The sequence below is a fragment of the Hirundo rustica genome, chromosome Z (assembly GCF_015227805.2).
Source record: "Hirundo rustica isolate bHirRus1 chromosome Z, bHirRus1.pri.v3, whole genome shotgun sequence".
NCBI classification, from domain to species: domain Eukaryota; kingdom Metazoa; phylum Chordata; class Aves; order Passeriformes; family Hirundinidae; genus Hirundo; species Hirundo rustica.
In genome coordinates, this window is record NC_053488.1 from 68,178,826 (window position 1) to 68,193,845 (window position 15,020).

Below are 15,020 nucleotides of genomic sequence, written 5' to 3' on the forward strand. Positions count from 1 at the left end.
TAAAAAAATGTACTTTTATTTTACTTGTGCTTTATCTTTGTATGATTTCACAAAATGTTAAATCAATTTAAGTTCTTTAAGTAAATCTAAGTTCTTCAAAAATTTCATATCCTCTTCTTCCTACTCATTATTATTTCCCAGTTATACTCCTCATTTACTAAAGTGCATTATTTTTATCCCAACAGATACCTTTTTTCTTTTTTACTTAGAAATACACTAAGGGAAAGTGCAAATGCTGTAAATTTCTCTGACATGATGAAATGTGGGGTGCTTAGTGGAGGCAGTCATGAGTAGTGACTGCTCTGTCCCTCAGGAAATGGTAGATGGGACGCACAGAGATTTCTACTCATTCACAGCTCATACTGCCAAATAGTTCACTGCACAAAATATGCTTCCCTCACATTTATAGTCTGCATTTTTCATGTTTGCTTCTCTGATATATCCCACAATGACAACTCTGAAAGATACCAGAGAATTTCTGAAAAAGCCCTTCCTCAGGGATTTCTTAAACTTCAACCAGTTTAAGCTGTACCACAATGATTTTCTGAGCAGACTTCTTAGTTTATATTAGTTCCTGCAGTCAGGCTAGTGATTATGCCCACATTTCGCATACAGAGAAATACAGTAAGTCACATTAAACTAAAAGAGTTATTTAAGATAAAGCTTTAATCTTAGATTTCTAATTATTTGAATTATAATAATACCATATATTACAGTACTGAGAATACTACATTAAGAATTGTCCTAGGGTAACTTTATGATGCTTGTATCCCCAGCAGTCTGCTCTGTCTGTGCTGTATATTGAGTTCTGTGCTTTAAGACTGGTTCTAAGAGCAAGGAGAAGCGCGGAGTTTGTTTTGAGAGAACTACCTGACTCCTACTCATTCTTTTCTGGACGGGGTGTTCGGCAGAGGCTTGGAAAGACTGCAGGACAGAGACTTTTTTTTTTTCTTTAGTTAGTTTCAGCTAGCTAGGGCAGAAAACTTCCCTGTACTGTTTTTTTTCCCCTTTTCCTCGGGACTGTTTAAACCTGCTCTGGACTGAAAAACCCAGGGGAGCACTGGGGGCTGCACCTGCAGCCCACCGGGGCCTGGACCTCGGCATTTTCCAGCAGCGCCGGAGGGACTGGGACTGAGGAGAGACTGAGAGAGAGATCCGAACTACACCCACGGCAAGGACTTTCTCAATTTGCCATCTCACTCCAGAAGGAGAGGTTTTATTGTTTCATGTTATTCATTCTTCATACTAGTATGCACTTTGTTTGTTAAGTAAAATAGTTTTTTCCACTTTTCTCCAAAGAAGTTTTTTACTGGACCAGTTAGAGGGAGGGGCAACATGGGTTTGCTTCCCAGAGGGATCCTATTCAGGGGTTTTCTCCCAAATTTCTCCCTAAACCAGGACAGAATACCAGAGAACACTATATTGAGAACACTACCTTGATCTGTTATATCAGCTACTTTAGTAAATAAAAATTTTCTTTCAAGCACAGATTATTTTAGCCTCGTCCACTAGTACTCTGAAGGGTGCTCAAACTTACCTCAGTGTCCAATCATATACTTGTATTTATGTGTTTCTTTCTTGACTTTAACAACTTATACTCTCCTACAACATTATTCAAGCTCAAAATCCAACCTTCCTTTACTTAGAGTGCTCAGGATTTTATGTTTCCTTATCCTTCTGAATCTCCTTTATCTTAATATACCAGATTTTGTCTTTAGGACTCTATCTATGATAGTAGATGAACATAATATTTTTCTTCTTTCCACCCACCTTTTCCATCCCTATCTTCTTACGAATTCTTTGTCTAACGTTGTCTTTCTCTCATCAACTCAACAATGGCATACTGGAAGGAAAAACAGAATATTAAGCTGGAGATAAATATGACAGTATTTATGCTGCAATCATTTGCTGCTGGCATATTATTATTAGAGAAGAAAAAAAAATTGAGATTTTTGCCTCTCCACTATCAAAACATAAATAGCAGTAAAATTAGTTAGTAGAAAGTTATTTTAAAAATTTTTGAGGTTAATATTTCCTATTAATCCCGTAGGCTTAAATGCAAGTATTAAAAAGGGAGAATTTAAACACCAAATACACAACAGTACTTGCACTGCCCCAGTTAAAGTTCATTCTTCTGGAAATTTCAACCCCTCATTTTGTTGTAGGGTGTGTTGTGCTAATTTCTAGCCTATAGGCAACTTATCGATAATGCATTAACATGGTAATCCAATAATCAATACAACCTGTTGCCAATTCTTTGAGTAGAGGAAGCAACTTACAGGAGCTTTCAGGTTCATCTGGGCTATGCTTCTGATCAACTCAACCTCCATGAGTTTGGAGCACCCAGCCATCAGCACTAAACATTTGCATCACTCTGTGTCATTGCATGCACACCTACATGGGGTTATAAATTTTGCATACACAGTGGTAGCAGGGAGTAATGTGTAGAATAAATCATTACCACTAAACCATACAGTACACTGCCAGTGTGTGAATTTATGAATAACTTGATATGAAATTTAACTAATCAGATTGAGAATTAAAAATTCATAACATCACAGAACGGTTAGGGTCGGAAGGGACCCTAGAGACCATCTAGTACTGCCATGGACAGGGATACATTCCACTAGACCAGGAAACTCGAAGCCCCTTCTAGGACTGGGCATCCACAACTTCTCTGGGCAGCCTGTTCCTGTGCTCACCACCCTCAAAGGGAGGAATTTCATCCTAAGAAGAGATTGATTGACATACAGTGTAGCTGATATTTTGTCATTATGAGACGTTTCCAGCAAAGCAGTCTTGTATATAAATACACATATATAACACATGCACACCAATGCACTATCAGTTGCAGCACAGACCCTGTCCAGCACCAGTTTTCAGACATATTACATGGTGAAATAAATACAATATGTATAGTCTAGGAGATCCTGTCGTTCTCACCATCACATAGAGAATAAAACTTTTATTATTACATACAAGCCTGCTTCCAGGATTCCTGTGTAAGCATACAGGTTTTTCTTTTTATCCATATCTAGATATTTTTTACAGAGCAGAAACATAATTGGACTCTTTTTTTTTTTTTTTTTTTGTTACATTTTAAAGTGTTGGGATTCTGTGTTTCCAAACTAAAATACTATTTATTTTTAAATTATTCATCATAAGAAAAAACTTCAGTATTTATAACACAACTTAAATCATTCTTATCACTAAGATCTTTAAAAGTAATTTAATGATTTTAACAAAAAATTACATATCTAATATTTTTTCTTGCCAAAAGTGAAATTTTTGTCCAGGCAGTTTAAGCAGGAGTATAATGTTTATTCTTTCGTCTGTTTCATGGGAGCCTTTGTTTTCAATGATGCAATAATCTTACTAGTAAATACCAAAATACCACTTTGCAGTCTAGATATAAACTTTACATTTCACAGTTTTATAGGTCTTGCTTTGACATGCTGTGCATTACATACTCATGCAGTTAAGCTATATTCTTAATATATATCTTTCTTATATTTTACAAGTTTTCCTCCTTAGTTCAGTTCCATTCTGTTCTTTATCTGCCTGAATTTCTTTAATAAAAATAGCTACAATATTTCTGAATATTAAATTTTTACTACATTTATTAAATACCATAAATATAACTGGTTCTATGATTGGTAGTTATTAATATTTATATTTGCAATATTTTCCACCTATATTTAGACATTTCTGATATTAAGAAATGCTAAATTCTCAAGGAAATTTACACAAGAATGGAAGAATCTGACAATCATGAAAGAGCTAGAAGATTTAATTTAGAGGTAAGGGGTGTGATAAATAGATCAGCTCGTTCAACACGAGAGATGACTGAGGTAGTACATCACTCGGTTGAAGAGGCTAAATGATTAAATGTTTTCAAGTTCCACTGCAAGTTGGACAGGAAATGTTGATACAATTTGAGAAAACAAACTCTTTGGGCAGTTAATTAATGTAGAAGACTTCTGTCTTGAACAAATCTGGCAACTTGGACATGATTCTGTCAGAAATGACCTGGCTATATTGAAGTCTACTTCAAGATCTTGGACACTTGAATCTACCCTATTGCATGTTTCTTAGAAACAAAAATCTACCTGATAAAATATAGTTTCAGTAACATAAGAATCCCTGAGACTAAAATTTAAGATTATTATTATATGATACCTGAGCATGCATAAAGCTTGCTTTCTACAGACACAGACTTTTCAAGCTCTGTTGTGGCAATAAAAACTTTGAATTTATTCTCAAAAATGTAGCCATATGTGTACACATTAGGTATCTGGAAAAATTCAGCAATGACCTTGCAAGTTAATCACACAACTATTGGAAAGAAATCTGTCAAAACCCCCTTCTGTTGACCTCACATTTGTTAAACTTAGAAAGCTTATATTTAAAAAAAAAAAAAAAAAAAAAAAAGGGTATAATTGAATTACCAATCCACTCTATTTTTTCTTTGCAACATTAAAGGCCCTTGAAACTCCCTCTGTCCAGGACCTGGATAACTAACTCAGTTGATTTTCTGAGACCCTGATTCATGCTCTGACTTAAACAGCCTAAAATCCTCATTCTCAAAAACTAGCTCCATCCAAGTTAAATCACATTGCTCCAGGTAAGGCTGAGAAATACCAAAGATTTACTCATTATTCTCTTAGGAAGGTGCATAGACAGGGATGTTATAAAGCCCACGAGAGGTAAGTGCCAGAAAATCCCACAGCTCAAGTTCTGAAGTCAGTCTTTGCTGGGCTGCCTAGACATTCTTCTTTGTAACTAAACATGGTAGATTTTGGGGGTTTTAACTTACATAGAAGACCTACTGATATATTACTTGTGCTCTGAGGGGAGGGGGGAAAAAGTAAACAGAGGAAAGTGATTGCACTTATAAATTCATATGGCCCTCATTTTTATTTTTTTATCAGTTTGCATGATTTCTGTCTAGATGAAGATTGCTCAAAAATCTAGAGTTGTCCTGACTGTATTCTGAAGAATCTTGTGATAATCTAAAAGGTGACCAGTAACACATTTTAGAATCCAGCACTGAAGGGCATTTCAGATAACTGCCTAAAGTATACAAAAAAAAAAAAAAGCATTACCTACAGCAAGAGTTTAGTCTGCAGACTACTTGAAAATAGTCTGCAAAGATAAATTCTATCACTTTCTTCTGTTAGAATGTTACAAGATGTAAGTTTTCACCAAATATTTCAGTACATGCACATAATTGCTAACCAGACTAAACTAAATTTCAGTTGTTCTTCTTGTCCATTAAATTATTTTTTTCTCTTTTCCTTGCCAAAAGACTGCTGCCACAAAATCAATTTTCATTCACCAGGACACTTGAATTTAAACAAAGAAGCACAAAGATCTAGTTTAATCAGTGTGGAAGAAACTCTGTAATTTGTAGTCCAAAAATCTGTTTGTTAAAACTGTAGGAACTTTTACAAGGGGAAAAATACATGCCAATTCCACTGTTCTAAATTACTGATAAGTAGCCTTGTCAGCATGATAATCTGAAATCCAGAGGTATCTGCTTTTTTGAAATCAGCATTCTAGGCTATTTTTAAAGAAGTCAAAATGTAATTTAAAAGCAAAAATTAATTAAACAAGCAATTCCCACATTACAAAAATTTATTATTCTACACAATGGAGCACATCAATAAAAACCGCAGTAAATATATTTAATGCATAACAATAGCTTTTTATTGTGATAGAAATGTACTTTCAAGCCTGTAGAATCTTATATTTTAAATGAAGGTCTTCATTAGATATTATGAGAAAATAAGACATGAAAACAAGAAAAAAAATCCTTCCTTAAAGCCCCTGTGTAGATGACATAGGGCAAAGACAATCAATACCCATGCTTCATTTATTTTATAGTTTTGAACATTTAAAGACAAAATATTAGTAGTTTCTGTCCTGTTGGGCTTTACAGACTTGCAGTAGTAATGACAAAACAGATTTGCATATTGAGATGTGATTTATATGAATTTATATTCCAGTGGCAGGTGGTTATTATTCCCCAGCATGAAAGGTAACACCTACTCCATTAGTCTAGATTTGCTAAAAACTACATTGGCCTACTACTTGGGATACGTCATCAAGATGATGTAAACAACCAATCCTAGAGATCATAAACACAGTATAAATCCACATAAAATATTGGCTAATAATTTAAACATCACATTAAATACCTTAATAAATAAGACTAACATTTACAATCAGTGCATCTACTCCTGACTGAAAAATGAGTCTCAACAGTTTTCCTATAGTTTTCCAATGTCTTTTTTTTGGTGGTATTTGAACAATTATTTTTGACGTGTTTAAATATGATTTTATATGACAGTCGTATTACCATGTTTCAAACCCTCACAACCTCAATCAGATGCAATTCTTAGAAACAAATATGCTGTATTAGAAACAAAAAAAAGAGAGTCAATTTGTAAAAGAAAATTTATGAAAAGGGTGTTCTGGAAAAATAGAGTACTTCATCATGTTCTTTAAAAAACAGAGTGGAGCAATTTTATCACATTCAAAATATACAGCACAGCCAGGAAAGAAGCTGGTTAGTCCTTCTATGAAAGAGTTTTAGTTAATAATAGTAGCCTAAATGAAACATTAAGATTTTCTTCTAATATTCAAGAGAAATAAGAAACAGCTTGGACTTCCAAAATCTTCTACCTGCAGTTTTACTGTATGTTTAACAGTCTGAGAAACTGGAAAAAAGACACATCCTTTAGGCCTCCACATTAATATTTTTTAACTGACTAGCTTCACTCCTTCAACATGCTTGGCAGTGCCCCTATTTTTATCACTCCCCAAGGAAAACAGTTGCTGCATATACACACTCCTCTATCATGCATGTGGACAAGATTTTACCTCTGGTTTACAGTAGGTTTCACTAATGTTTGAAAATCAGACCACACTGACTAACCTATATAATACTATATATTACTGATTTTGTTTTTAAGCTTCTGAAGGAAGTTAGTGTCTTATATAATTAAAATTAATCTTCTACACCTGTGCTTTATCCTTTTTATGAGCAGAGATAAATCAACAAATGCAAGTTGCTACTTCACAGCAAGGCAAATTATGCTTACAGAATAGAGAATTTTTACCAAGTACACTGCTGACAAAAGTGACTGGGAGGCTGTAACCAATAAATACCTCCAAGTATGTGCACAGGGCAACACTCACCACCACAAGTAGTGTGTGCAGTTCTAGGACTGGTAATATTCTGCTGAGCAGATTTTATAGTTGAAGTTATTATCATCTATCCCCCAGAGCAGACATACAAATCTTGAAGAAAATAACTACTTTTTCAGACTTACTTTCTAAAACTACCTTCTACCCAAAGTAAATGCATTAACGTCTAGAATTCTCCCTGATTTATTTTTACATAGAAGGTGAATTGGGCTCTTCCTCTTTGGCATGCTAGACACAGAAACCTAAAGCACTTTTTCAATATGCTCTTGCTGACTCCATTGCTACCAAGACATGCTAGTAATGAATGATAAATATAAGTAATTGGTGGAGCTGCTGCCACAAATATTTCTAATTTAAAGCTTAGGAACACACAAAATATTGAGAGTGTCTTGGTTTTGAAAGACAGTTGTCTGCCAGGGAAAGCTGGAGCCTCCCTTGGAATGGAGAACGTAAACCCCCTTCCCTCCAAATTATTATAATTTTGCAATTAGGGGCTCTCAGGCAAAGATCTGGAAAGAGAAGTAACAGTTCTTTACTAGGAATATTAAAAATAGGAAGGAAAATATAAATGTAGTAGTACAAAAAAACAAGCAAGGAAACAAACAAAAATCCTGGGGAAAAAAAAAAAAACTGACAGAGTCAGGGATACGACCTGGCACTCTGTTGGTCAGGGTGTTGGAAGCAGTCCAAATAAGTCCTCCTGGAGTAACACATGTGGTTCTGTGGAGTAGAGATGGTCCTGTAGAAAATCCAGTGGTGACAAGATGAGTCCAGTCTTCCTCCAGGCATGCAGTGGCAAAACAGGATACCCTGTGTCCTTCAGTCGCAGTTTTTATCCGCTGGGAACAGCTGGCTCCTCCCCCACTGGGTGGAGCATCACACAATGGGATGATGGAATGTGTCGTGCCATTGGTGGGCCCTAATGGCCCGTTATCAGAGGATGTCCCCCTGGAGGATGGAGGGGTGGTGAAAAAGATAAGAAGCACTGCCCCACCTGGTTTAAATGGCTGGAGTAACTCCCCCTGGAGTTACAAGAGAAGGATAAAACATCTCCCCAAAAACGGCTTTCAACAGATGAAATAGAATACACATTTCTAGGTTACATAATCCAATACACAAGCCTTGAAAACCACATGGAAATGATATCTATCTTATCTTCTCTGCTGGCCTGGATCAACAAGTGTAAAAATAACCTGTTTAAGCATGTCACTGCTATTTACTAGTTATTCAATATTTTTGTGCCTATATTCATAATACATTTTTAACTCTATCTACGGCTCTTGAAAATAATTCCAAGAAGACCAAAGTAATTACAAAAAGGTATATTAGAAATTTTTGTAATGGCCAGACAAATAATTATTTTGTCATTCCTCCATACCTAGAATTCACGTGAAATTGCATCTTCGTAAATTAATCAACATGAAAACTTCAGAATGTAAAATTTGAAAAGAATTGAAAAAGTAACACAAGACATTAACTGACAATAGGCAAAAAAAATTTTCCATTTTTGTTTGCAAAGGCATTTACTAAGAATCAAATAACAGAATATGCCAAGCTGGACCCCAGCAGGATCATCGAGTCCCACTCGTGGCCCTGCACAGTACATCCCCAAGAATCACACCATGTGTGTCTTACAGACTCTCCTTGTTCTTTCTCAGGTGATACCTTATACACTTTGGCGTTGCTACAGAGCCCAGGAGAGAGAAATTCAAGTTTCAAGCTGTGTTCCTCATCTGTTCAGCTGAGAACTGAGAATCTTTTTCCTAAACAGGAGTGTCCTACCCACTGAACTACTGACTGTCATAATTAAAAGCAAATTGTCCTAATCATTCATGGGGAAAAAAAACTCCCAAACAACAGAAAAGAACCTAACAACCCACCATTATGGTATCATCTTTCTTAGCAGGAATGAGGTGTCTCTGTGGTCAAGGAGAATGGTGGTATTAACATACTGTTGGCACTGCTACTGGAATTCCCACACATCACATCATTGAACTACTTGGGATCATACTGGTAAATCACAAACCAGTCTACCCAGCTAAAATTGCAATCAAGTATTTAGCTTGCAGTGCCAGATTGTCATGTACATTGTAGAAAAACATGCTCTGTCTGCATATGTTCAAAGGCACTGTTTAAACACATTCTCTCACCATATTCTTGGGCCTTATTGGCTCTGTTACTGAGAAATTATTCAGCTATATTAGCTCTTTGAATAAAAGAAGAGATTGTTGCTTTTGTCTGTCTTAACCATCTTCCTGCCTTACATTAGGCTGCACACTGTCATTTCAATTCGGCGATTAGCATTTTCTTATAGTAGACTTGAATACCATACTATATCAAAGAAAACTTTAACTTAAGTAGTATTTTATTATCTGTTTTTAAGTGCTTCTGTGAAATATTTTAATGTTCTCAAGCAATACAATGTACAAATTATTGTCATTTTTAAAAAAAGATAATATGGTCATTTTAATTCTTTGAGTTCTGCTCTAGATTCTTTTACAAGCTAGCATTTAAGGAAACAGCTAAAATAAAAAGGTGCTAGTGCAAAAACATCCTCCTTGCCCTCTCGTCCTCCACAAAAGATTCATTATGATTGGAATAGTTCAATGTTCCTTTATGCCAAACTGATTATCTTTAATATTATGTGAGTTACTAAAAAAGCCCCAAACATCTAAACCCTTCATCTACTCCTCAAAGTAAATTTAACCAAAACTATCAATCAGACTTTCAGTGACTAATGAGTAAAACTGAAGGGAGTCAGTTTTACTCATTATTCACAGTCAATCTAAACAAGTCTAAACTGATATTACCTGATTATGAAAGGAAACAATACAGGCTTTGAATATCTATGCATGTCTGTTATTTTTTATTGCTACTTGAACACTTTAATCTAAGACTAGAAAAAATATTGAAGAATACTATTCCTATGATGCACTATATGTCATCTAAAAATATGCATGTCTTCTGAAACACATCCAGGGAATTGCTGCAGTGATTCTGAAGGGTGATGTGTAAGTTCTAAACTTATTAACAGCTTGAAAAAAGAGAAGCATATAAGAGCCCAGCATCACACTAAATGTTCTTAAAGAAATTTAGAATGACAGATGTCTCAACTTTTTGAGTGGAATTCTGTAGTACTTAAGAAGACTGTAAAAAATATATTAATATTCAAGCACAAAGATATTAGATTAAAAGTAGCATCCATTTTTCAAAACAACGAAGTCATTTGCTCCAAAATCTAATGAAAGGTAGCTTCATAGTTTGCTGAAGAACCTATTAAAGCAGGTTTTGCAGAGAGAGGGAAATGGAATAACAACAACAACAAAAGATAAAATGCTTATTTAGTAACACAGTGAAGTTTTGGAGTTTTGTTGGGGTCTGTGGGTTTTTGTTTGTTTGTTTGTTTTATTCTTGTTTTTGTTTTGTTTAGTTTTTTGGTCTTGTTTCTCCAGCAATTGAACCAAGGCTGAGTCTCTTGGCAGTGGAACCATATATTTATTTTGCATTCACCTGGTTGAAGTTGAGCATCCTGAATGGAATGAAAAAATACGTCAAAGTGAGATAAAATGAATTGCACTAAATTAAGGAAATTGTTTCAGTCAAGCAGCACAATTATTAATGAAATATTGAATATTTTTTCGTAATTTGTAATGTTTCCAATATTTTCCCAAACCTTAATTTCCTTTAAAATTAGGATCTAAACTGTAAGTTTAACATCTATATTGCTTAAAATATAAAGCTTCTATTTAAGCACAAGAGTCAGGATCTCTAATAGAATCTATAAGTAGGTTTCAGAGGTTTGCATTTAATTTTAAGGAAATACAAGCTCTTAACTATGGATAATAAGTTCTCTCTTATTTTTGGAAAGAAAATGATATATGGAAACCAATAAAATAAAATTTAAGTGATCAAATAGAAAATGCTGCTTTAAATACAGTGACACATTATTCTCTTGAAATAAACTATGTATACATAGTTTCTGAAAATATTTACTTCATCTAGCATCTAAAACACAGTTCAACAAATGTTGGGATAGCTTTTTAAAGAATTAGACTCTAGTAAGGAAATATAAGGATCCTGAGAGCCACCCATTTTAGACTGTTTAGGGAATGGTGGCAGACTTTTATTCCTCTACCACTCTCATTTTTGGTTTGCTTCTGATAGACAAAAAATGTACAGAGAAAACAAGGCTAATTAGTTGGAATTTTCAAATAGGAAATATTACTTTAAATGGACACACTATGCAAGCAACAGAGTTAAGAATATGACCTTGGAACTTCAAATCCAGATATAGCTTACTGAGCTATAGCTTACAAAATGCCATTACTTTGTATACTGCCATATGTTGTCTAAATATCTTAGCATATAGAATTAGGTTGCTGCATGACTTTCTGAATATTTCCCCTAGGTGCAATTTCTTCCTAAGCATACAAAATACAAATGCTGTGACTTAGCATGCACTAGGAGGTCTCAGTAGGAAAAGTGAATTTAAAGAGAATTACATAGGCTTACTGTTCAACACCAAATTGATTTCAAAATTGCTATATGACAACCTACAGTATCAAGGTCTGCACAATTTAGAATCTCTCTTTTTATCCAGTCTATTATCTTTAAGAGTTTAGAGGATGTTGAGATCTGAAGTTGGCCATTTCAAAGAAGTGCACGTAGTGTTCAGCTGTTATGCTTGTCAATTTGAAATCCACTTCCAGCTGAGGTCTAGAAAACAGATTCAGGTCCATTTAAATGTAAACTTTTATGTTTTCCATCTGACATCTTCAGCAACTGAGGACTTGTGTGGTGTTTGTTTTTTTTTTTTTTTTTTTTTTTTGTGTTTTTTTTTTTTTTTTTTTTTTTTTTTTTTTTTTTTTTATGTAGCTAAAAGTACAAAAATACAAACCAAAAGAAAATTACTTAGCAAAGAAACATTTTTGCACCAAAAGATGTAGCAAAGGGGAACAAGGAGATGTGGACACCCATATGCATCCGAAGGAGATCCTTTATTGTAGAAATCACTCTCTTTTTATACCTTTAATCTCAACCAGGCAAAACCAAAAGTAATAGAACAACACCACCCATTGGCTGGCTCAGCTGCAGTCTTCTGCCCATGAGTCATAATTACCTCTCACCCAGCAACAAACTCCAACCATCCAGCCTGTAGCTGTGCCTTCCCACAGGGCCTTCTGGTGAACACAGCCGTTAACTCCTTTAGCAATTATAAACCCCATATCCTACAAAAAGAGATTTCACTTGTTTGTCCTTGTGCTGTAAATAAACTTCAGATTGTTGAATTTGTGAGATTGTTTTGGCAAATACTAAGGTTTGATCAAAGACAGCAAAAAGTGTAGACCCATTGTTCTTCAATTATATTAGTCTGGGGATCAAATTTGCAGTATTCATTCATAATAAGAATGCAGATAATAATCAACAGCTTTTCTGCCAGTGGATATGAGAGTGGCTGAACCAGATCTGAGTATAAATCCATCTGACTGGGGCCAAAGACAGGTTCTTAGGGAAGAGTATAAGGATGATGGAAACATATTTTTGTGATTACAGTAGACTTATATTCTAACCAAGTTTCTTGTAATTACTGTTCATAGACATCCTAAGTAAAGGTATTTTTAGTTTTAACAACCTTGTATGGATTTTTCTTCTAAGTGCCTCCTGACTACAGGTAGGTGCAGTAGTCTTGTTATCTTACAGAAACATCTACATATGTAAAATATAAATTTTGTGAAAGGCACACATTCTTTCACTCCTTCTGAAGTGCCTTGTGGAAATATTTGTAAAAACAGATATATTCTGGTATTAGTTTGCTACAATAAGCATGGTTATATTTCTGCCTGGAAAATCTGATTTTATGCTAACATGTTCAAAATGTAATACAGAAGACACTGCTTTGTTAGTTTTTTATGCAAATGTCCCAGGGACAAAACTATAGTTTTTCAGCCATTACCAATTGACTACCATTTTCATTCTTAACATGAAGAGATTTAGCCCAATGTTTTCAAAAGATACAGCAGCAATTTTTGTGATTTTTTTTGAAAACTATTGCCAACTTATCACAGTTAAAGTCTTATTACTAACTAAATTTATTTGACTATACACAAGGTTACTGACAGGAAAGATAGTGCCTAATTTTCTGAAGACTGTTCCTGTATAGTGTATTATTATATCAAGACTCAACATCTGTAACTTTTGCTACAATAAGTTAGCAGAATATAACAGATTTTGCTAAAGTTGTATGTAATAGTTACATAATTTCTGTGTACTTCATGTTTTTAACAATTTACACAAATGTGCCTTTAAAGAGATTGTTAAAAACATATTTCAAATTATCCCAACAAACAGGGTTTTTTATACTTAAAATTCTTTTATGCATATTTTTATCCATCTAAAATTTTAGTAGAAGCTAGGTTTTCACAAATAGTACAAGGTCAGTAAAAATAGAAGTTTTAGGGTTGACATAAGCATACATAAGAATATATTTTTTTAGTTGAAGAATTAGCAACTCATGTATCATGTATTACTTGAAGTAATCTTGAAAATAACATTGTTTATAGCCATGTTTTAGTAGCTGATTGTCAATAAATGTAAAAGAATAATACCAGTACGACTTGCATGCTTTCTGAAAAAACAGCAGTTATACAATACTGCACTCAAAGCACTGTAATTTCAGTATAAACAAAACACTGTTTATCTACAAAAGAATGTTGTAGTTTTCAATGATCAGAGGTTGTAAAAACAAACAGAATAAATCAAACAAAAAACCCCCAGATTTGATATGTTAACATCAAGGTTTTAACATTAAAGGTAATATAGCCAGCTTATAAAATGACTGACAGAATTTATATTTACATAAAAAAAAATCTTGTTCAGACTGCATTTGGATAACTACAAAAATTTTTAGTTGTGCTGGAAATTGTATGAAATGTATACCCCACTTATATGAAAGAAGATGGCTTGGGACTTGGAATAAGCCATTTCTGAAGTACTCCTTGATTTGGGCAGAGGTAAAGGAATTTAAAGTAGGCATAATGAAAAAATAGAGTGGTTCACAATAAGAGTGGTTCAAAATTACCATAGGTACAGAAAGACTGTTATATTACCATCCTTTGAAATTTCCGAAACTACTGAAGAAAAGCTATTAGTAATCTGGCCTAACTTTGAAGTTAGCCCTGTTTTGAGAAAAAGGTTGGACTACATACCTGCAGCAATGCTTGACAACACAATTTTCTATGCTTTCTCAAAAAGCTCCATATATCAATGCTGTGCTTGGCAAAGGTGATCAGAAGAATATAAGAAAAACTTATTTACCTATGATTTTATAATGCAATTTGTGAGGAATAAAACAGATCTCCCAGATCTGGCCAAAAGGATGGAGTGATAAACAGCACTTAGTCATAATGTTGCCTCATTTAACGTCTGAGGAATATGGAAACCACAGTCTGAACTAAGGTAGATGGACTAAGCAAGCACATTCAGCTAGCTTTAGTTCTCAGTTTTCTAGAGGTTGTGTGTACCTTGTATCTTTGTATTTGTATGCTATGTAAATGAAACTCCCAGGTTCTCCTACGCTTTCTTGTTCTTCCTTCCCCAGAGTCATAACACAGTATTTTACCCTGCTCTGAATAAACTTAACAGTATCAATCACGATCTTAATTTAAGTGCTGGTTAACTTGATTTCAAACAGGAACCTTGTCACACCAGCCTTCCTTCCTTCCTTCCTTCCTTCCTCCTTCCTTCCTTCCTTCCTTCCTTCCTTCCTTCCTTCCTTCCTTCCTTCCTTCCTTCCTTCCTTCCTTCCTTTC

At 34.5% G+C, this 15,020-nt stretch overlaps 1 protein-coding gene across 3 annotated transcripts in view; it reads right to left on the minus strand.

Annotated features, from left to right (window-relative positions):
• The window catches only part of LINGO2 (leucine rich repeat and Ig domain containing 2), a 467,557-nt gene that overhangs the window by 222,940 nt on the left and 229,597 nt on the right, over positions 1–15,020 (minus strand). For 2 of the 3 annotated variants that reach the window (XM_040090096.2, XM_058424072.1), the window contains one exon: positions 1,771–1,843. The exons of the other annotated variant lie outside the window; for it this stretch is intronic. The gene's annotated coding sequence lies outside the window, so the exon portion shown is untranslated. The remainder of the gene's footprint in view (positions 1–1,770; positions 1,844–15,020) is intronic. 3 annotated transcript variants of the gene reach the window in all.